Genomic DNA, 23,342 nt, shown 5'->3' with positions numbered 1-23,342 from the left:
TATTTGTTCTTCCTATTTCTCTGGGCTTGTGGTGTTGCTAAAGGCAAAGTGAAGTAGTAGGCTGCCAATGACATGTGAAGAGGAACTAGCAGGAGTGAGGAGAAGAAGAGAAAAGGGGGACAAGCTGGCTATTTTATTTGCTGGTGTCCTGGGTGGTTGCTAAAAAGTGTGGTTCAGTGAAAAGAACACTAGATAAGGATCTAGGATGCCAAAGTTCTGGCTCTAATGAAAAATACTAGACTTGAAGTTCTTAGAAGACCTAGATTCAAATCTTGTCTCTTTCCAACTGTGAGACTTTGGATAAGTCATCTGATCATTGAGCCTCAATTGTAAAAATGAGAGCATTAGATAAATCAGTCATTAAGGTCCCTTCTTGCTCAATCTTTTTTTTTTTAAACTTTTGCTCATTGGATTAAACAAGAGGCATCTAGGTGGCACAGTGAATGGAGAGCTTGACCTTCAGGAAGATCTGAGTTCAAATCCAATCTCAGATGCTCCCTAGCTATGCAAACCCTGGGTCAAATTACTTAATCACAGTTTCTTCTATTATGAAATGAAGATAATAACAACACCCACTTCCCAGGGTTGTTGCGAGAATCATATGAGAAAATATTTGTAAAACTCTTAGCCCACCCAAAAATTTGTAAAACTCTTAGCCCCAAAAAATATTTGTAAAACTCAGCCCAAGCACATTTTAAGTATTTAAGAAATACTTATTGGGGCAGCTAGGTGGTGAAGTGGATAGAGTACTGACCCTGGAGTCAGGAGGAACTCATATACTTAATGCTTACTTATCTGTGTGACATTGGGCAAGTCATTTAAGCCTATTGCCTTGCAAAAAAATAAAAAAAAGTGCTTCCTTTTTCCCATTAGATATTATACTTGGTAAGTGGTTCTGGGGTTGAGAAAATGACTTAGCTGATTGAGAGCAAGTCAAGTTGGGGTGGGTGGGTGGGGAAACACAAGCCAAGAAGAGGGAAATCAGAAGTCACGTAGGAGGCATCATGAGGGAAGGTCAGGTTGATGCAATGGACATCCTATGTGGGAGCATGGATTAGAGCATAGATAGATCAAACATTTTGTTTTCAATTAACTCACATTAATTCCATTTCATCTAACTGAAACTCTCCCTTCAATTTAGAAGAATGAAATGACTTCCGGGAAGCATGGTTTTGTAAAGTGTTTCTTCTGATATTATTTTTGATCATTAAGACATGTCATTAATACCATATGAAAAGTTTTATGTTTTTCTCCAACTGGTTATTTCCCATCATGTAGCTATGTGGTTAGTGCATCCCTCTGGCATTACATAATTTGTGCCCAATCTACAAAAGTTGGCACACTAACAGGGTTCAGTGGGAGGACAGTGAATATTTAAATGAAAACTCTTTCAGGTATTGAGTCTCCAATATGATATCACTGTGGGAAGGAGTGAGCAAACAAAAATAAAAAGGGTCATTCTGAACCTTGATATTATTTAATAGAGGAAGTGATTGAACTTTCCAAGGGCAAGCATGAAATTTTATAAACAGTTTATGCAGTTACTGCAAAACCTCTAGCAATAAAACTAAAATTCTCTTAAGACCTTTTTCAAGGGACTGGCTACTGAGATCTTCTTACTATGGAAAACTTCTTAGAAAGAAAATGAAAAACTGTTGCCCTAGAGAGAAGACCTAAAACTTTGACTCTGTTTAATGAGAAATGTTTATGAACTTGATTCTTACCTTACCTTCTGGAATTTGTTAAGTCTCTCTTTCTCCAGCCTTCCCATTCCACATTGATTTGTTTGTTTGTTCATTTATTTATTTTTTGAGTACATTGGATCTAGGGTCAGGAGACTCGCAAAAGGGTTCCAGCCTACCTTCTAGCTCAAACAGATCTATGAAAAATTCACACTTATGTAGTGCTTCAAGGCTTACAAAACAATCTCCTCTTTACAATCCTTTGAAGTTGTTTGTGTAAATAACCTTCCCATTACATGGATGATTACACTGAATGTTAAAAGGTTCAGTGTGAGAGCAAGTTAAGTCTCATTTTTCTATTTCTGCCTAAACTAATCTTGAACATAGTAGGCTTTAAATGATTGTCTTGCCTCACTTTTGGTAACTGAAGGATTGGCAAAGACAGAGGATATGGACAAAGAATAAATTAACAGGAGATTTCTTTCAATGATTCATACATATGAGTAAATCTCTGTCTCTCTGTCTCCCCTTTCTCTCTCCGTCTCTCTATGTCTGTCTGTCTGTCTGTTTCTCTGTTTCTGTCTCTATTTCTCTATATCTCTGTCTCTTGTCTGTTCCTGTCTCTGTCTCTGATTCTCTCTTCTTCAAAAAGTGAACAACTAATGAATTCTTGGTTGGCCTTAATGACAATTTCTTTCATCAAATGTCAGAGAAGTCAAAGACCTTGCCTTTCACCAACAAGGACTTGGCTACTTGGAGAGAAACACTGAGAACCTTGGTTTAAAGTGATTATTACTCCAGAGCTCATGATAGTTAAATCATAGGATCAGTCAACATCTATTAAGTGCCTACTACTTCCAGTGCTAAGTTCTGGGCATTCAAAGAAAGGTAAAAGATAGACCCTTCTCTCAAAGAGCTCATAATCAAATTGGGGAGACAATATGCAAGCAGTTATGTACAAACAAGTGGTATACAGGATAGATTGTAAATAATCAAGGCACAAGGATTAAGGGGGGCCCAGAAAAGACTTTCTGTAGAAGGAAAGATTTTAGCAAGGCCTTGAAGGAAGCCAGGGAGGTGATGTAAATCAGGAGCTGAAAATGAGAAAAGAGAGAATTCTATACATGGGAGATAGCGTATCTTATGGGAGGAACAGTCAGGAAATCAGGAAATCATAATCATTGGATTGCAGAGTAAGAAAACTGAAAAAGTAGGAAAGAATCCAGTTTATGAAGGGCTTTGAAACCCAAATAGAGGATTTTATATTTGATCTTGGAGGTAATGGGGAATTATGTGAGTCTAATGAGAGGGGATGGTATGACATGATAAGACCATTAGGAACAGCTGAGAGGAGGATACCCCTAGAGTGGAAAACTGACCTAGGGAGCAAGCAATTGTCCAGGCAATAGGTGCTGAGGAGCTGTATCAGAGTGCTGGCAGTGTCAGAGGAAAGAAAGGGTGGGAGGAATGTGTGAGGGATGTTATGAAGGTAAAATTGACAGAACTTGGACACAGACTGAATATGAGTGGTAAGGAAAGTCAAACTCAGTATGATCTGAATGCCCAGATATTTAATGTTTTATTGATAGCTTTTGTTTTTACATGTCATGAAAAAAAGCCCACCTATCCCCGAATGAGCAATCCCTTGTAACAAAGAAAAACAATTCTATGAAACAAATAAAAATGTGTGTGTGTGTGTGTGTGTGTGTGTGTGTGTGTGAGACAGCGGATGCAACATTCCAAAACCACAGTTCTCCACTTCCCTATCTAGAAGAGGGAATTGTTTCTTCATCTCTTCTTTTTTTTTTGTGACTTTTTTTGCAAGGCAGTGGGGTTAAGTGACTTGCCCAAAGTCATTCAGCTAGGTAATTATTAAGTGTCTGAGGTCAGATTTGAACTCAGTTTCTCCTGATTCCAGGTCCAGTGCTCTATCCATTGCGCCACCTAACTGCCATTCTTTATCTCTTCTGTGGGACCAAAATTGGACTTGAGATTTCAAAAGATCAGATTTCAAAAATTTCAGAGGAATAAAAGAGGCAGAATCCCATGGATGAAAATTCTTCATAAGGAAGTTAGTCCAAGAGGCATACAAAGTTCTGAAGAATGAAATGCCAAAGGTACAAAAACAATTTCAATGAGGAAGAAAAATGGGGAACTACCAAAGAGATCAACATAGATATGTTGAGAGCTCATTTAATAATTTTGATTTTTAAGGGACAAGTATAGAAGAAAGAACAAGGATAAGTTATGAAAGGGACATATTACAGATGTATGTCCTTAATTATAATTTCAAAAATAGCAAAACTAGCACCTAAGCTTAGAAAGAATTATATTGAATTGAATGACCTCAAAAAGGATTTTTAATAGCTATATTGGTTAAAAAAAGAAACATAAGAAAGAAAGTAAAAAGGAAGAAAGGAAGGAAGGAAGGAAGGAAGATGAGAAGAAAGAACATGGAGGATAGATGTGTCACAAAATTCACAGTGGACAAATAGCCTGACCTTTAAAAAAAAAGAATGAAGAGTCAAAATTGTAAACTCTAGACTAGTGAGTTTTTTTTTATACTTGTAAAATAAAATTCTAGGATATATTTTTAAGAGATGTGTAATTTGTAAACATCTAAGGAGAAAGATCACCAAGAGCTAGTATAGCTTTATCAAGAAGAGGTCATGTCATTCTGATTCCATTTTCTTTTCTTGACAAGACCAGTCCATAAGGGAAATTTTTGTAAACATCATTTACCTAGATTTCAGTAAAACCATTTGAAGTAATAGTGTAGAGGATATAACTAGTTTCTTATGATTTTTCTTTTTTGCAAATAAGATGGAAAAATAGTCTTATGAATTGGAATTAGAATAAATTGAACAATGAGATCCGAAGTCAGTTTGGAGGAGATATATGCTTAGTAAAGAGCCAAAGAATGTAATCTATGGTACTCCGCTATACAGTGTTTTTATCAGTCATTTGAATGAAGGTCTATGGCATGTTTATGAAATCTGCAAACAACACAAAACCAGGAGGGGCAGCTAACAGGATGGAATTAGTATCCAAAAAGATCTTGACAAGCTAAGAGAACAGATTGAATGCAATAAGATGAACTTTTGAAGAGTTAAATGTCTTAAACTTGTGTTCAAAAAATCAACTTCATCAATATTCAACAGAAGAGTAGACAGGCTTTTTTGTGGGGGATGGGAGGTGGGTGAGATCTCAGAATGTTGGTGAGAGAAAGCTTAACATGAACCAATAGTATTATGTAGAAGCAAAAGAGATAACAAAATCTTAGAATTAAAAGAGGTAGATTCAGAATACTGGAGCTAATGATCTTACTGTCAGATCCCATTGGGTTTATTGCATTCAATTCTAAGCAGCACAGTTTAGGAAGGATATTGACAAGGAGGAGAGCATCCAAAGAAGGGTTCAAAGGATGGCCAAGAGCTTTGAGACAATGCCACATAACATGCCCAGATCTCTAAACAGCTCTAAATCTATGAGCCTATGAGTGTATATTGTTGTTCAGTCATCTACAATTATTTGTGACCCCATTTGAGGTTTTCTTGCAAAGATACTGATGATTTGCCATTTCCTTCTGTAGTTCATTTTATAGATAAGGAAACTAAGGCAAGAAGGATTAAATGATTTGCCTAGGGATATGAAGAGTAGGACAGGAGAGAGAAGTGAATAACAAACAAAAAATTGAGGTTGATGGTCATTATTACGGGGAATAATTCTCAGTAATAGAATTTAGTTTGCAGACATGATGTAGTCTGCTGCAGTGTCTGCTGCAGCTTTGATTGAATCACCTTGCATTTAAGTTAATTGGGTGGTCTGTGAGATAGACAATACCAGGGTGGAGATTTGTTTTTGTTCAGTCTAGTTTTTTTGTTCTTGGCCTATATAGGAAGGGGTTGCCATTTACTTTTCCAGCACATTTTTACAGAGAAAACTGAGACACACAAGGTTAAGAGACTTGCCCAGGTTCACACAGCTAGTAAGTGTCTGAAGGTAAATTTGAACTTAAGAATGTGAGTAAACCTGACTTCAAGTCAGGTGTTCTACTTAAATATATGTCCCCTAACCCATAATGAATGCCTTAAAAATTAGTTTATTGCCTATTTATAACATGTAAAATTATTTACAATATCAATAGTTTCCTTTTTATTTCATTTTATGCATTTAAAACATTATTCTGTGAAGGTCCATAGGTTTCAGTAGATTTAAGGCTCTATGACCACAAAATGTTAAGAACCCTTGTCCTTTATCTTTTGACATTTCCTAGAGTATATCAAATGGACTAGCCATTAGTCATCCTTTGTTCTAACTACATCACAGTCCATCTCTTTTGAGCCATGTATCATGATGATGATACATGCCACTTATCCTAAACAGTAGACCAAAGGCAAGCAAAAATAAAAGAGAAAAAGAGAAATTTTCTACATTTCCATTTTCAAGCAAAAACCATATTTTTCCAAAAAGCACTTAAACTCTCTGGGCCTCAGTTTTCTCATCTGGAAAATATAATGAACTGCATAATCTCTGAGCCTTTCAGCTCCATATCTTAAAATACTGTTTTTATTCTCTCTTTTGAGACAGGAAAAAGGGAGCATCCCAGCCTTGTCCCAAGCAGGTATAGTCTAGGCTGCAGATTCCTCTCAACTACAGCTTTTCAAGAATGCTTCTTACATGATTGAGATGGGGATGGAGAAATCGTATTTCCCTGCCCCTCTGCAACTTAGAGGATGAAAACATTAAAGAAAATTCAGCAGAGGCAGATCAGCAATTCAATCCATGCTGAAGCTGTCCCCAGATCTCATAGCTAAAGTGGGATCTAGAGAGTTCTCTGGCATATTAAAAATGCATCAAAAACCAAGAGCAACTTTTCAACATTTGACTGAATAATAAAAGTAGATTTGTCCCATCTCTTTACCCAGTTACAGAAAGCATTAAATTAGGGTTCTAATGAAAGCAGTTTAAAAGCGAAAGAGAAGAATTCAATGAGGTTTGTCTTAGGCTTTCATTTTCTTTTAATTCAACCATAAACTAAACGGAATCATAAAATGTTTATAGAGGGTAATAAAGTGATTTTTTTTAATACAAAGGTTGCTATTTGTAATTAAGCATATATTCTGTGATATCTTGTATAATTTGAAAAGGTTTGTAGAAAGTTAACAAATGCCCATATCTGTTAAATTTTCCTTCCATTAATGAATGATTTTTAAAAAGTAGAGAAATATTCCTGCCAACATATGAACCTGCAGTTCAAAAACTGAAACTGCAGATGTTGCTAAAGACTTTATCTTTGTCTTGGAAATGTGCCATTAAATTTAATTAGTCTTTTCTCTTTTTTCCTTGCTTTTCTTTCTCTCTTTTTACTCTAGAATAGATGTTAGGAGCAAACTCCATCAAATGATAAGTAAATGCCATAAAGTAAACGGAGAAGCTAATCACCATATTAGAAAAGAAAGTTTCTTTCCCTTCTGTCATTCCTATAGACATTTCTATTATGAGATCCCTTCAATGTACAATTATTCAAAGTGCACGTTTAACATAAAAGAATACTATAGCATCCATGACACTCTTCTTACTCATTTTTCAAAATCTTTTTTTCCCCCTCAAATGAAAATTAGGCTTCATTTGAAGAATGAAAACCATGCTTCTTTTTAAAGATTTCTCCTTAGAAAGGAATTGATATTACCAAATCACTGCAATTTTTACTGGCTCCAAGTCAAGATGCCATTTCTTTACAGCAAGATGAAGAATCTTTTTTTTTAGGTTTTTGCAAGGCAAATGGGGTTAAGTGGCTTGCCCAAGGCCACACAGCTAGGTAATTATTAAGTGTCTGAGACCTGATTTGAACCCAGGTACTCCTGACTCCAGGGCCCGTGCTTTATCCACTGCCACCTAGCCCCCACAAGCTGAAGAATCTTTATTGAATTTCACTTAAAAAATTAAAATGAAACAGAATGAAGATATTCCTATTGCTTTAGGTCCTTGGGAGAAGTCACTAAATATTTTCCCAAGATTATGCAATATTTAAGAAAATTTTTTCCAATAAAATGTGGTCACCCTGCTCTTTAAGGACTGAGTTTACTGAATTTGGGTTGAGTAAGGGGGTCTTTTAAGCAACTCTTTCCAAATAAGTTTTCCAAATAAGTAAACTAGAATTTCTGTTAAATACATACATACATACATACATATATATATATATATATACTTTTATACACACATACACACACATATATATATATATGCACATGTGTACATATGTATGTCTCTATGTATGTGTACCATATATTTTTGTGGTCCAAAAGTAATATAGTCTATTTGAATTTCTTTAATTTTTATTTTTTCTGTTCCTGTAGCTAGATGCTCATTTCCATTGTTCAATAGTAGTTTTGCAAAAATAACATTCAGTTGTATATCAAAAAATGTCTCCCCTCTGAATTAGGAAAAAATAAAGCCTAGAATTAATTCCCTTTACATTTAGCTAATACTGATTTTGGATAGTTTTGTGAAAAGTTTTAATGGCAATGATAAGCATATTTGAAAAAGTAGGAGATTTCAAACAACTATTGAACAGTTATTAGTGAACATGTGATGAAATACTAAAGCTGTCTTTTTTTTCACCCTGAGGTAAATGGGGACAAAATTATTCTCTATTTCTTTGTTCTTATTGCATTTCTAGGCTATACAATTCTTCAGTTTGATTGGAGTCAAGATTCCAGGAATATGGGCAAGGAAATGTTTATTTCTCTCAATATCCCTAAGGACATTTTGCTAGTTTGCTCAAGAGGGTAGCCAAATTAATTTCACTAATTAAACAGAAAACTTATTTTTTAAAAAATATCTGTATGTATTTTAGAGTTATATATATTAGAATTGGAAGGGTCTACAGGGATCATTTAGTAGTGAATTCACCTCACTCAAATATTCACCCTTTCTCATTTTATAGATGAGGAAAATTTGGTCTGGAGAGCTTTGAATAATTTGTCCAATGTTCATCAAATCATAGATTTAGAGCTAGAATTTACTTTAAAGGTGAGCCAGAGGAAACTGCAGCCTAGAAAAGTGATTCTCCCAAAGTCACTTGAGTCAGAATTTGAATTAAATTCACTTTTCCTTGCAGCTGCAAAATACATTAACAATAACATATATTTTACAAAGGAATTAAAGATTAGAAGAGAGTCAGAACTCTTTAAATATTTGCTTTATTTTGTTGTTTAGTTATTTTCAGGTTTTCAGCCCTTTCTGACCCCATTTGGACTTTTCTTGGCAAAGATACTGGGTTGGTTTGCCATTTCTTTCTCTTCTGAGCCCCCTTAGCTGGGCACTTGGAAACTAATTAAATTTTGCTGTTACTAAATCTTAACTGAGTCAAAGGTAGTCCAGTAGGCCCTGATACAAAATGAAACATTCTCTGCCCTCAACAAGAGGACATTCTCCTGGGCAAGTCAGTAATAAATGCCACCTTAAGAACCTGAGGTTTCTTCCCAAAAGAGTTTGAGCTAAGATGAGCAAACAAAGAGTTAGGCCCCTTACCCAGGTGAGCTATCTTACTTGGCTCCCAATTTGTTTAGGATCTTGATTAAAATTCTGATTGTTGGAAGACTCCCTAAATGTGACCTTGGGCTATGAGCCTCAGTTTCATTATCTATAAGATGAGGTAGCTCAACTGATAGCCTCCAAGCATTGGCTCCTATTACTTTGAGAAAATCTGTAATTTCATCATTGTGAGTTCTCTCTTTCTGAATGATCCATACCTTGTAGGTGATCTTCAAAGCCTTCTTTTTTAAAAAAAAATTATTTTAAAAAGTTTTATTGATGTTTGATGCTCTTCTCATCTCTCTTTTCCTAGATCACTTCAATTTCCCTGACTCTACCTTTCTCTTACCCCATTAGAACCTTCTCATAACAAATAAGTATTTTTGTTGTTGTTGAGTCATTTCAGACATGTCTGACTCTTCATGGTCTAATTTGGGGTTTTCTTGGCAAATATGCCAGAGTAGATTGCCATTTCCTTCTGCAGCTCACTTTATAGATGAGGAAACTGAGGCAAACGGCCTTCAGTGACTTGAACTCAGGTCTTCCTGACTTCAGATCTAGTGCTCTGTGATTGGAGAACCTAGCTACCACCTAGCAACAGTCAAGCAAAATATAACAACATATCAGACATGTCTGAAAACATATGCCTTATTCCATTATGGAATTCAACACTTTGTTACCAAAAGGGAGGAAGCATCTTCATCATTTCTGTGGCCAAAAAATATGTCTGTCTGGTGATCAAATTTCTGAGAATGAGATCCTCCGGTCAAAGGTGATCTGGCTTTAAAATGAGTGCCATAATTTTTCACTAGGCCAGAATCAAAGTCTTATCAGCTCAGTAGAATCTGCCAGCTCCTATTGTTGGCATAATTTTAAGAACCCAAGGTAGCACCTTCAGAAAACAAAGAAGTATCAGTAGAGAATCTTCAAAGAAGAAAATGAGTCATCTTATTTTGGAACAATTAGAATCCTCAGAAGTCCTCCAGGTGTGTATATGTAAAATAGCTTCAAAATCAAAGTCAAACCCAGGTCACATAATTCTTTTTTTATTTTCTTGGAAGGGAAAACTAAAAAAAATAGGGAGAAAAAAGTGAGACTGGTGACTTAGCACAGTACCCCTTCACTAAAATCCAATTCTTTCTTGGCATGGCATCATGGTCTTCTTCAAAAATGAAAGGCAAGTGTCATGGTACTGAAATCAGTTTGGATGATTTGACCTTTTTAAACTTCACCTACAGCCAATGTTTTACTTGAAATTTTATAGACACCTTGTTTATCTTCTTAATCCTTACCACTTATTTGTGAGGGGGATGACAAGAATTATTTTCTTTCTTTTAGTATCAAAACTATGGGGTCAAAGACTTTCAAGTGCAACATTATCTGGAGCCTTTGGGAAGAGACCTAAAATGATTGAATATCTCTCCAGAAAACATACTTTTGAATACATTAACAATAATCAAAAAGCTTTGGTTCTTTAGCAAGTATCTAAATTACTGGAATCCTGAATGTCAATATACAAGTGTATTTATTCCAATTGAGTTTTGGTTTGTTTGATTTAGTCTAAACTTGATGTTTGTCCTTTTTTTTCTCAAAGAAGACCATGAGGTCAGGGAGGTGATGTCATAACAAGCGTATGAATTGGATTTGAGTGAGAGGTTGCTGGACTAAGTCACCAGTTTCACTTCTTCCTTCAGAGTCAGCTGTGTCCAATGGCCAAATATGAATCAGGATGACTGGAGTTGGCCCTGGATGAGAGGCAATCAGGATTAAATGACTTGCCCAAGGTCACACAGCTAGTAAGTCTCAAGTGTCTGTGACTGGATTCAAACTCCTGTCCTTCTGAGTCCAGGACCATTGTTCCATCTACTGAATCATCTACTTTCAGTCTAAATTGAGGATTAATTGCTATGGAGAACTCCCCCCTACCATTGCCAACCATCAGCCTGGTCTTAGTCACCTCAGTTACTAATGGGTGAGGTGATTTTTCCAGGATGATTCCAGTTAAGTCAAATCAGAAAACAAGGGCTTGCTTTGCATCAGGAATTCTACTAATGGGAAAGCAAAAGCAAAGCAAAATAAAACAATCCTTCCCCTCAAGAAATTCCCAATCTAATGAGGGAGACAACATGTAAAGGATTATATATAAACAAGCTATATAAAGGATCAATTAGTTGTGGTTATTGTTGAGTCATATTCAGTCAAATTCCAACTCTTCCTGAACCATTTTGGGGAGTTTCTTGGAAGATAAGGGGAATGATTTGCCATTCCTTTTTTCAGCTTATTTTACAGATGAGAAAACTGAGGCAAATGGAGTTAAGAAACTTGCCCAGGGTCACACAGTTGAGACTGGATCTGAATTTAGGTCTTCTTGACTTGGATTAGAGCACATCTCAAAGAGAAGGTGCTGAGATAAGGAGATTTAAGGGTTCCTGGGAAAGGCTTCTTGCAGAAAGCTGAAAGAAATCAATGAAACCAGGAGGCAAAGACAGGAAGTGAGAGTTTCAAGCATAGGAAACATCCAATGGAAGAAGTCTGAGTCAGGAGATGCAGTATGGAAAACAGCAAAGAGGCCAGAAAACTGGAAAAAGTAGAAATTAAGGGGGTGGCTAGGTGGCGCAGTGGATAGAGCACCTCCCAGAGTCAGGAGTACCTGGGTTCAAATCCAGTCTCAGACATTTAATAATTACCTAGCTGTGTGGCCTTGGGCAAATCACTTAATCCCGTTTGCCTTGCAAAACCAAAAAAAAAAAAAATAGAGATTATATTTGGGACCTGGAGATAATATGGAGTTGGTGGAGTTTACTGAATAATTATGTATCTGAGGTAGAGACTTGAATTCAGTACTTCCTGATTCATAATCTAGCTTTCTAACCACCATGCCCATCTGTCTCTCATTCCAGTATTATTAATATCAGTGTTATTGGAGTTATCTTCTTTGAATATCCATTTCTTTATCTGTAAAATGAGGGTATTGGATTCAATGATGTATAAACTTGCAGCTCTAAATCTGATGTAAGGATCTTTTTATTTAAAGAAGAAGGGGCAGCATTATGTGAAATTGGAGTCAGAGGAACTGGATAGAATCCCTGTTTCCCATACTTACTCCCCGTGCCACTCTTTAATAGGGCAGAACAAATTGTAGACCATGATCCCTGTGGTGGCATACTACTGTGCTATAAGAAATGAGGAGCTTGGGGCAGCTAGGTGGCATAGAGGATATAGCACCAACCCTGAAGTCAGGAGGACCTGAGTTCAAATCTTGACTCAGATACATCATAATTGCCTAACTGTGTGACCTTGGGCAATTCATTTAACTTCAATGCTTTAAATATATAAAAAATTTAAAAAAAAAAGAAACAATGAGTTTGATGATCTTCGAACAGCATGGAAAAACTTGCATGAAATGATGAAAAATGAAATGAGCAGAACCAAGAGAATTGGTGAATACGATAACAGCAATATTATTTTAAGAATGACTTTCAGGGACTATTATTTTGACTATTTATAAATACCCAAATTCCTCCTATGAAGGAAGATGTTATCTGCATCCAGATAAAGAACTGATAAATGCATATGTATAAAGAAAAAAGAAAGTTTCATGATAGCTTTTTATATATTGAAAAGGAATAGCAAGTTGAACATAATAGATTTGCAGTTTTATGCACTATCATCTTTCTTATTCTATTATGTTATAGAAGTGCTTGTTTTATTTCTCAAGTTGAGAATAAAGAAAGAAAAAAGGAGTAATAGCTAATATTTAGCAGCATGGATATCTAACATTTAGCAATTCTTTAAGGTGGGCATATCACTCTTTTTGAAACATTTATCTTCTCATTTGATTACCTCTTTGAAACATAGTTTTCTCCTCCATAACTGGCCTTTATCAATTGTGCCCAACACAAAAAGAAATATATCCTACTCACTCCCCACCCTCATATCGACTTAGAAACACACAACTTAAAATTATCTATATTGAATTATATTTTTATTTATTTTGCTAGACATTTCCCAGTCACATTTTAATCTTGCATGGGTTTCACTGGAGAATAAGTGTGACACCTTTGACCTAGATTATCTCTAAGTTTTCTTACATTTTAAAATTCATTAATCCTCTGCTCATGAAATAGACAAGTAAATGAACAAAATTCTCATCCAAAGTCTCTTAGGAGAAAAGTAGGATTGTTGAATAAACTGGTTGAATAAATTTTGTGTTAGCCCCTAGAATTTTAGCAGTAATCTAGGCCACCTACTTCATTATTTTTTAGGTTTTTGGTTTTTGGGTTTTTTTTTTTTTTGCAAGGCAAATGGGGTTAAGTGGATTGCCCAAGGCCACACAGCTAGGTAATTATTAAGCGTCTGAGACTGGTGCTTTAGCCACTGTGCCACCTAGCCGCCCCAACTTCATTTTTCTGTTGAAGGCTGAAAAACCTAGCCAGGTTAAAAGCCATGCCCAAAGTTACAAAAATTAGTTAGCAGTGGTCTGTCAGATAGTCAATTGGCATTTATTAAACCTATGTACATGCTGGGCATTTATGCTGAGTTCTGGGGATACAAAAACAGGCAAAAGGCATCTCTGCCCTCAGGGACCTTACAGTCTAATGGAAAAAACAGAATTCAGACAACTATGTTTACAAAAGAAATATACAGAAAAAATCAGAAGTAATCAGCAGAGTGATAGGCTTAACTTGTTTCCTGTAGAAGATGGGGTTTTAGCTGAATCTTGAAGAATGTTAAGGAAGTCAAGAAGAAGAAATGAGGAAGAAGGGCATTCTAATCAAGATGGACGGGAGTCAAGAAATGGACTATCTTGGGTGAGAGATAAAAAGTCCAAAGTCACTGGCTCTCATTGTATAAGGGGGTGGTGATTCTTGGGTAAGAAGACTAAAAAGCTGTGGTGGGATGGGGTGGGGAGGGAGAAGGGAGGTTATGAAGAATCTGAACATGTGGAAGTGGTTTTATATTTAATCTTTGAGAAAAATCAGGAACCACAAGAGTTTATTGAGTTTGTGTCCGTGTGTGTGTGTGTGTGTGTGTGTGTGTGTGTGTGTGTGTGTAAATGGCATTGCCATGATCAAACATGAATTTTAGGAATATGTAAATGAGCTGGAACTCACTTTTGAATATTGCAGAATGTTTTAAGTATCCTGGCTTTAAAAGATTTGTATATGTAATGCGGTCACACAATACAGAGTTGCTAAAGTAGTCCTGCATCTATCCTGCCCCTGAAGTACCCTTGGCTACGTTGATTTTTCTCTAAACTTTTTAATTTAAACATAAATTCAGACAAAAACAAATAATGTGAAGTTCCTTCTTAGCCATTCCTTCAGGATATAAAAACTAAATTATCTTTTTCAGTCTACCTTCTTATCCAAGCTCCCTCAAGAATGCTACGATGAACTTCACCCTGAACTATATGGTGCAAATTAACTTAGTTTATTTTTAAACCGGGTAAGCTGGTTGTTATAAAAATTTATAGGCTTCATAGTTTCTTTATTTGCTGTTGGACAAACTTGTATGGATATAGAAAGCAATGGTAGAGAACTTTGTGGATATCTAGAAATAAGCCTCATCTCAACTCAAGTTCAATAACCAACCTTCCTGGCAACAAATAAAAAACAAGTGATATCAGAACCAGCAAAGGGAACTTTACCTGCTGTCTCAGACTCCTCATTGCCATTGCTGACTCAGGTGATATATTACCTGAGGCCCAGATTTCAATATCAAGGCTAATAGTTCTAATGCATTTTGCAAATATCTTAGTGGGTCTTGATTCTTCACCCTAGTTTAATGGGTATTTGAGCCTTTAGATAATCTTTTTCCTACATCTTGTACCAATAGGGTTTTGTATTGATTTTTATCTTAAATCAAAATATAAGATTTTTCATATTCCCTTACATGCTGATTAATTTTTTTTGAGACTGCATTTGTAAAGTGAATACAAAGCATAAGGATAAGAATCATTTCTTGTAATTCAAAAAAAGATGAACAAGCAAGACAATGGAAATGAATTTTGAGTTGGGAGATCTGATTCAAATACCAGCCCTGCTCCTTGCTACTTGTATAAGCAAATCCTTTGATACTCAGTTTTCTCATCTATAGAAAGAAAAGGTGGGCCAGAACCTCTAAAGTCCTTTCTAGATCTAAACTTCTGATCCAATGGTAAATGACCATCATTTTTGGTACCTTTATTTGGAAATTGGTAAATTACCCAGAATGCCATTCATGTCTTTTAACCAACAGGTGGCAGTAGTGGTTGTAGCATATGAATCAATCATCTCTGGCTCTAATTATAAATAAACATCTTCATATATATTATTCAATATGATTAGGTCTCTGGCCATGAATAGAATATATAACCCAAGCCAAAAGTTTTATTTTAATACCATTTGTATGTGATGAAATTGATTCAGTTCTCGAACCACTTACCAATTGCTGAGATGTACAAACAGATTCTAAAATTCTTATAAGGGATGCAGGATTTAGTCCATTTGGATATAATTAGCAATATCATTCTGTACATGGTTAGTAAATCCTCTAAAGAATAAGAAACTCAAAGAATTTGATTCTCATTTATTTGGAAGTGGATTTTCCATTTTGTATATACTGATTTGCTCCCCATCAGTTTTAACTTTAGTATTAGCCTAAGCAAATCTAATGAGATCAAATAAAATTTTAAAAATATAATTCATTAAGTTCCATTTTTTTTGATTTATCTACCATTTTCGATCATCAGCATTATTGTACTCTTGCCTTAGGATAGATCACACATTTAGTCAGCATATTAACTTTAATGCTCTCTACTTGAAAAGCATTGTGCTAGGAGAGATTCAAAGGTAATTAAGAAATGTTCTATCGTTTCTGCCTCATTGTGACCCCATTTGGGCTTTTCTTGGCAGAGATACTGGACTGGTTTGCCATTTTACAGATGAAGAAACTGAGGCAAAAAGACTGAAGTGACTTGCCCAGGATCACAAAGTTAGTAAGTGTCTGAGATCAGATTTGAACTTTGAAAACAGTCTTTGTGATTTCAGGCCCAACACCCTTCTATTAGAGTGCCTACCAACAGGTCTAATTGAGAAATAGACCTTTCCATAACTGAACTATCATATAATGAGCAGGGCTTTGCCCCATATTGGTACTGATATTGGCATGTGGAAGAAAAATTATAACTTTTTCCCCCCATGCCAGCTTTTCACCAGTGCCACCACCACCTTCTCTCTGGCCCAGGCCCAGGCTATCACTCCCCTACTCTCTCCTGTTGACATAATGCCCTTTCCTTAGGACATGACTTTTTTAAAATTTCCACACCAGTGTTCCTACACCGAACTCTAACAGATTGCCTATGTTTCATTGCCAATCTTGGGGACCTGTGCCAAGGATGCCCAAGGTTCAGAGATGAGAGCTATATGTGCCAGCCTCCCCAGTAGAAAGCCTCAGGTTCCTGTCTCCTTCTGGCCCACCTCTTTGCTCAACTAAATTTGCTGTCTGGTGTCACAGTTTCTACTTTTGGGTCTAGTCTCTGGCTCTGAGAGCTTACACCACCAAATTGAGAATTGTACATTTCTCTCTCAATTACTCAAAGCCAAAGGTCAGATTATTATAAATATATAGAGGGTTTTCTCTCAGGATAGAAGACAAAACAGTTCTGTTTCCTTCCTGTCAGGATATAAGACAGAATCCACACATCCTCAATACTATCTTTTAAAATCCTTTTCTGAGAAAACAGAAGCAACTGCCCATTTGGGCATCCCAGTTGCTTTCGTTTAATTCTAAAAATCAGTGAGTTTACTGGTTTAATTTTTCATTAGTCCCTTTCTACTATACCTCTACTCCTTTTAAAGGGTCTTGCTCTATTAATCAACTTTAAAAAGCATGATTCTTTGCTTTTATGTAAAGTGTCATACTCACTCTTCTTCACCTGACTTCCTCAAGTCCCATCTAAAATTCTTTTATAAGAAATTTTATCATTTCCCCTTAATGCTAGTATCTTCCATCCCAAATTATCTTTAATTTATCCTGCATATATCTTGTTGTACCTAATGGTTTGCATGTTGTCTTTTCCTTTAGACTGGGAGCTCCTTGAGGGCAGAGTCTAATTTTTGCCCTTTATTTTTTGGCCAAAGCCAGAAGTATAATAGGAGCCAAGTTATTTCAAATTCATTTGATTCAATAGTTGTTTGTTTTGTGATGATGATAAAAAGAATGTGGAAACAATTAACATATTTTTCCTCTAAAACCCTCATTAGTTTTCTTTAATAAGGTATCCAATAAGAATTCTTTATATGAGAGCAGACAAATTAATTTCATTCAAAAGCCTGTCTCAAAAAGCGTATAACTATATGAGCATGCTCTTGTAATATATACTAATAGTTATAAATTACATCAGCAAAATTTGGAAACATAAGATTTAAAATAACAAATTATTTTTATTAAGTTGAAATATCTTGGCAGAGTCATTTTCATATGCAGCCTACAGACATAGTAGTGGCCACTTAGGCCAATGTATATGCAGAGCTTGTAGTCTGTATATTATTAATGATTTATTATGTTATATGGGGCTGAGATTAGTTTGTAAAGAACTCCCTTGCCACAAAAAGCTCTCTCTTAATGTGCATGCACAAGTAATCTTGTATGTGTTTTACAAATGAAAGTAATCACATGAACTGCAGTCACCTTTTAAATTTAAATACCTCTGTAGTTTTATTTTGAAAAAATGAAATATAGATTCCCAATATGTGCCAGTCATTAAATTCTTAAAAATTTTATTTTACATCAAATAAAAAGGAAGAATGCATGCTCGTGGTCTTCAGAAAATGTTCTTATTTATTATTGGACATTAGCACTTCAAGTATCCATGGTCAGTAAAGGTGGCTCAGACCATATCCTCTCCACTCTGTCATCAGTTATTTTCATGATATACTGTGACCAGAAAGTTCATAATCTTGTAGACATCTGGTTATGGTCTTCTTTAGTTCCAAGAGCAGACACAATCTGTCCTTGGCTGGTACTAACAGCTTTTACAGATTGGTCGGTCTTGCCAGAGTTTGTACTCAGTTGGCACAGCTTACAGGAATCCTCACCATATCTCAATGAGGTGTCAGAGAAGGATTTTAGTGGAGGAAAGCACTACAAATATGTACTTCTATGAATATCAGGGATTCAACATGCAACTGTATTACCAAAACGTGGGGTAGGAAGACCTGAGTTTGAATTTGACCTCCTACACTTAGTAATTGAGTGACCTAAAGTCCTAAAGTAAGTCACTTAATTTCTGTCTGCCTCAGTTTCCTCATTTGCAAAATGGAACTAAGAATAGTACCTACCTCTTGTGTGGTCAGGATAAAATAAATCAATAATTGTAAAGCACTTAACATAGTGTCTAGCACATTATAAGTACGGTATATATGTTAGCTATTTAGAGTAGTAGTCATAGTAGAAGTAATAGTAGTAATAGTGGCAGTTATAATAGTACACTTTGCAAAATATTAAATCATCATATAGGAAAATGCTAGTCTTATTTTTGAAAAGGAGACATCTTTATTGCAGATTGTTATATTTTAAAACCTTGGCATCTGAATATCCAAGCTGAGAAAAATCCCTTTGGCATGCATTCTCTTAACTTCTTTGAAAAATAGAAAGAAAGAGCTTAATAATTAAATCAATATTAACAATTAAGTACATGCCTAAAAAAGGTTTTCATAGAATCTTGGATGATGAAACTGTTCAGCAAAGATTGGACAGCTTTGTAATGGGGAGAAAGACTGTTGAATTGAGAGATCAGAAGACCTGAGTTTGAATCTCAGTTATGCTATTGGTGACTTCATCACTTGTCTTATATCTACCTCAGTTTTCCCACTAGTAAAATGAGAACGTTGAACCAGAAGATCTAGGTCCCTTAAATATAAATCTGTCCTGTTATGTTGACTTTTCTTCTGGTGCATGGATTTTTGTGAAACCCCATAATCACCTATAGACTTTCTGTTACCTTCATATTTCTTAGAATCTTATAACTGGAAGGCCAACTAACTGATGTATACAAGTTAGTCACTGAAAATAGAGACTGATAATATCAATGTAGCCTCTGCAGCAATCTTCTCTATTAAGCCCTTGGGAATTCTTTTCAGGGAATTCTCTTTCATGAACAGCTGTATGATATTATTGAAACCCATCATGATTTCAGCCCTGTGCCAGAGATCTGATGATCGTGATTTTAGAGCTGAAAGGGACTTTAGTAGACTATATAGTCCAACCCTTTCATTTTCCGTACAAAGAAACTCAGAGAGACCAAAATGAGGTTAAAGGAGGGTCAATAATTGGAATTTTGACTTATACTCAGGTCTCCTCCCTCTAGAGGCAGTGCCCTTTCTATTGTGCCATACTGCCCATCCAAAATTGTAAATGAATTCTCAGCATAACAGTTCAAAGCTGAGTCCAGAAGAACTCAGTTCAAACCCAGCCTTAGACACTTACTAGTGATGTAGTCTTGAGAAAGTTATTTAACCTTGATTTGTCTCGGTTTCCTCATTTATAAAATGTGGATAATAACATCTATTTCCAGAGTTGTTGTGAGTATAAAATGAGATAACATTTGTAAAGTACTTTGCAAAACTTGAAGAGTTTTATAAATGCTAGCAATTGTTGTTATTACTATTATATAATTCTTTAGGATTTGCAGATCAGTTTATATGCATTATCTGATTTTTTTCAACATCTTTGTGAGGTAGAAACTACAGGTGATAATTTGAGGATGAGGAAACCAAGACTGAGAGAGTCTCTGATTTGCCTATGATCAGACATTCAGCAATTATTTGAGTAATGATTTGAACATAATTTTTCAAAATTCAGCACTCTATTCAAAATGAGTAGGGGTGATATTTTTACAAGGTTTTTATATTTTTGAATGTTATTTTATTTTTCCAGTTACATGTAAAAATGGTTTTCAACATTCATTTTTGTAAGCTTTTGAAAAGTTCCTTATTTTTCCCCTTTTCCCCTTCCCTCTCCCTTCCCATGGCATGCAGTAATCTGATATAGATTATATATGTATAATCATGTTTAACAAACTTCCTTATTAGACTATTATTATTAAAAGCACACTTTTTGTACGCTTTTTTACCAATGTGTTACCCTGGTGAACATTTCACGCCAATGGACTATATTCCTCATGTGTAAAAAGGACAAGAGAGTCCCTAAGGTTTCTTCCAATTCTAAATCTATGGTCCAGGATGTCTGGTTTTCCCACTAAGTCTCCAAAGTTCAAGTCTTAAGAAATACTGAAATCCATTCCGTCCTCCCTACTCACATCCTCCAAACTCCACTGACAGAAGAGCTTTCAACCTGACCAAAAGGAAGAGAGATTCCATTATCTTCAGGTCAGAAGCATATTTATTTCCAAGACTTTCCTTCCCTGGCACATCACCGAAAAACACTGAATCTGAGGTCCAGAATGGTGTTTTGAATGAAAACACTTCAGTCTCTTGGCTCAAGATGTCCTATTGGCCAAGTACAAAATCGGGAAAATGTCCATTATTAGATTTAGGATTTCAGTTTGGGCACCTAGAGAGTGGTCTCTGAAAAACAAAAAATTCTCCATTTGAGAAGCACAAAGAATTCAGAAATATCTAGTGAGCTGAACCCTTTTCGCTGTTGCAGTCACTCTGCAAATTACAAGCTTTCTGCCCTCGGGTTGGCAATTTGATTCCTAATCAAGCCAATAATCACCTCCCCAGCATCATCATGCAGCGCACAGATTCCTATGCCTGCAGTGGGGGGTAGCTCCCTTGAAGGAGAAAATAAGGAATGACTTGATACCAGGAAAGCAGGCACAACTTTCTGGGTCAGGAATTGGCTGTGGTGGGGCTCTGACTGCCAAGAAACTTGCAATGATGTCAGAGCCATCAACCCAGCACCACCAGAAAACACTAGGGACCAGAGGACTCACAAAAGATTCAAAAAAAAACTTTTAAGTCCTGTATTCCCAAGCCACAAGAAGAGCACCAAGAAGAGAGCTTTATATTTTATTTTGGTAAGTTCTCTCTCGGTCTGTCTCTTTGTCTCTTTCAATTCTCTCTTTTCTTCCTCCCTCTCTTTCTTTCTTTCCCAGTGTTAACTCTTGCTTTAAGAACAACTTTCTGAACTTAGCAGCTCGGTTCCTTAAGGATGTATTCTCTTAGTTTCAAGGCTGCCAATGAAATTTCAGAACGGGAAGGGAAAAAAAGGTATCCCCCCCCTCCCAAATGTAAACATATAACTTTGAGATGAAGCAGAGAAATGAAATCCCTTTTTTTTTTCTTCTAGCTTGCAAGAGGATGAAATGAAAATTTTAAAATCTGGAGGAAATGTCCTTTTCATTTTTTTCCCTGCTCAAACGGGGTCCATTGCTTTACTCGGACCACTTTAAGCCTTGGGAGAGTCATAATTCATTTGAAAAAATTATAAAACATCCATTTGAAAAATTAATAAAACATCCCTTCCTGAGAACAAATGTGTAAATTAAGATCCTCTTGTTTTGGAATATGTTACTTTTCCCTCCCTTTCCTTTCTAATACTTTTTAAAAAGGATGTCACTTCAAGGACATTTTCATTTCTCCCACAACATTTTACATGAAACACTTGTCTGTAAAACTGGCTCATTAGCCTGCAAAATTATACTGTACTGAACGACTTTCATTCAAAGTAGAAATGGGATTTTTAGTAGGCAATTTCTGTATTTTATAAAGATAAAGCCATGTTTGATTGCCTCTTCCCAGCTGTTTTGCTTAGTGGTTATAAAGAGACAGTGTGTATGTGTTTTGGGGGTGACAGCTGGGGGTGGCTCTCTGTGTTAAAAATGTCCCTTATCCCAGGAGGGGAAGAGGAAAAAAAATTCAACAACTAGGCAGAACTTTATCCAACGACTGCGCAAGCAGATCCATTAGGCGGTAATGATTTATCCTTAGGATTCCTGGAGTAAACCCTGAATAAAGAGAGGGAAGGAAAGAGGAAGCAGGACTGCAGCAGAGAGAGAGAGAGAGAGAGAGAGAGAGAGAGAGAGAGAGAGAGAGAGAGAGAGAGAGAACCGAGGTGCTCCGAGTTGCTGGAAGGAGCCCTTCTGTGGAGGTGGGGAGGGGATGCGAGGCCAGGAGGCCAGAGAAGGGTCACTGGGCGCCCAGTCCGAGGGGGCGGGGGCGGGGGCGGAGAGAAGGGGAGGGGGTCTCTCGGAGGCAGCCTCGGATCCGCCAGTGAGGGCGTGCAGTCAGTCCCAGCCTGCGTCTCTTTCGTGCTTGGGGGTGGGACTGGAGCTTCAGAGCTGTCTGATTGTTGGGAGGGAAAAGCAGCCTCCCTGGCTCTCTGGATGGATTGACTGGAGATGGATCGAATTACACCATTTGCCGTGCTTGGGTTTGTTTTGCTCTTGCTCTGTCCCGCTGCTGAAAGGGCTGGTGGCGAGTTTCGGGATTATACCGAGGAAACCAAAACCTAAGAAGACCGGATTTTTTTTTCTCCCCTCTTATTTTGTTTTTCTTACACCCTGGTGGGTTTCAAGCTTCCTTGCCAGCCTCCCCCCATGAGGTAAGCGCTTCCTTTGGAAAAAAAAGAAAAAAAAATCTTTGCCTCGATCCAAAAGGGGTGGGTAGAAGAACCCCCAAACCTCCAGATTCGTAGCCGTGCGCCTCTCTCTTTGCATGTATGTGTGCTTGTAGATAGATGGATATTTATAGTGTCGCTGGAGAGTTGATTTCTTTTGCGAGGAGCCCTGTCAGCCTGGCGTGCAAGGAGCACACCGAGTCGGAGTAGGGGAGGTTATTTGTACTCGCCTGTGGCCAGCTCCTGTGCTTTGCTTGAGGTTTGGGGGGGAGGGGAAACTTGGAACTGAAAGAGGTACTCTTCTCTTAGCGCACCCGCAACCTACCCCCATCCCCCCAAAAATAAAAGCCGAAAGAAGGGGAAAAGTTACTTGCCCACGGTTAGGTCTATGTTGCTCTCGGCTCCGCCATCAGTCAGGCTGGGGTTGTTTGGGGTGCCTGGGCACGGATGGTTTCTCCAGAGATGGACCGAGATCCGGGGCCGGTGGAGACTGGGGACCCCCCACCCCACTCCCTTCCTGTCCCTCCTCTTCCCCAGCCTGCTCCCCAGACGGCA

The 23,342-nt window shown here is 36.9% G+C and overlaps 1 protein-coding gene across 11 annotated transcripts in view; it reads left to right on the top strand.

Annotated features, from left to right (window-relative positions):
* The first annotated feature begins 22,426 nt into the window (after positions 1-22,426).
* The window catches only part of SEMA6D (semaphorin 6D), a 70,603-nt gene continuing 69,687 nt past the window's right edge, over positions 22,427-23,342 (top strand). For all 11 annotated transcript variants that reach the window (XM_074234763.1, XM_074234766.1, XM_074234762.1 and 8 more), the window contains exon 1: positions 22,427-22,772. The gene's annotated coding sequence lies outside the window, so the exon portion shown is untranslated. The remainder of the gene's footprint in view (positions 22,773-23,342) is intronic.

This window comes from Macrotis lagotis, chromosome 4 (genome assembly GCF_037893015.1).
Source record: "Macrotis lagotis isolate mMagLag1 chromosome 4, bilby.v1.9.chrom.fasta, whole genome shotgun sequence".
Classification (NCBI taxonomy): domain Eukaryota; kingdom Metazoa; phylum Chordata; class Mammalia; order Peramelemorphia; family Peramelidae; genus Macrotis; species Macrotis lagotis.
Note: the sequence above shows the minus strand (reverse complement) of the source record. Positions and strands in the feature narration are given on the sequence as shown.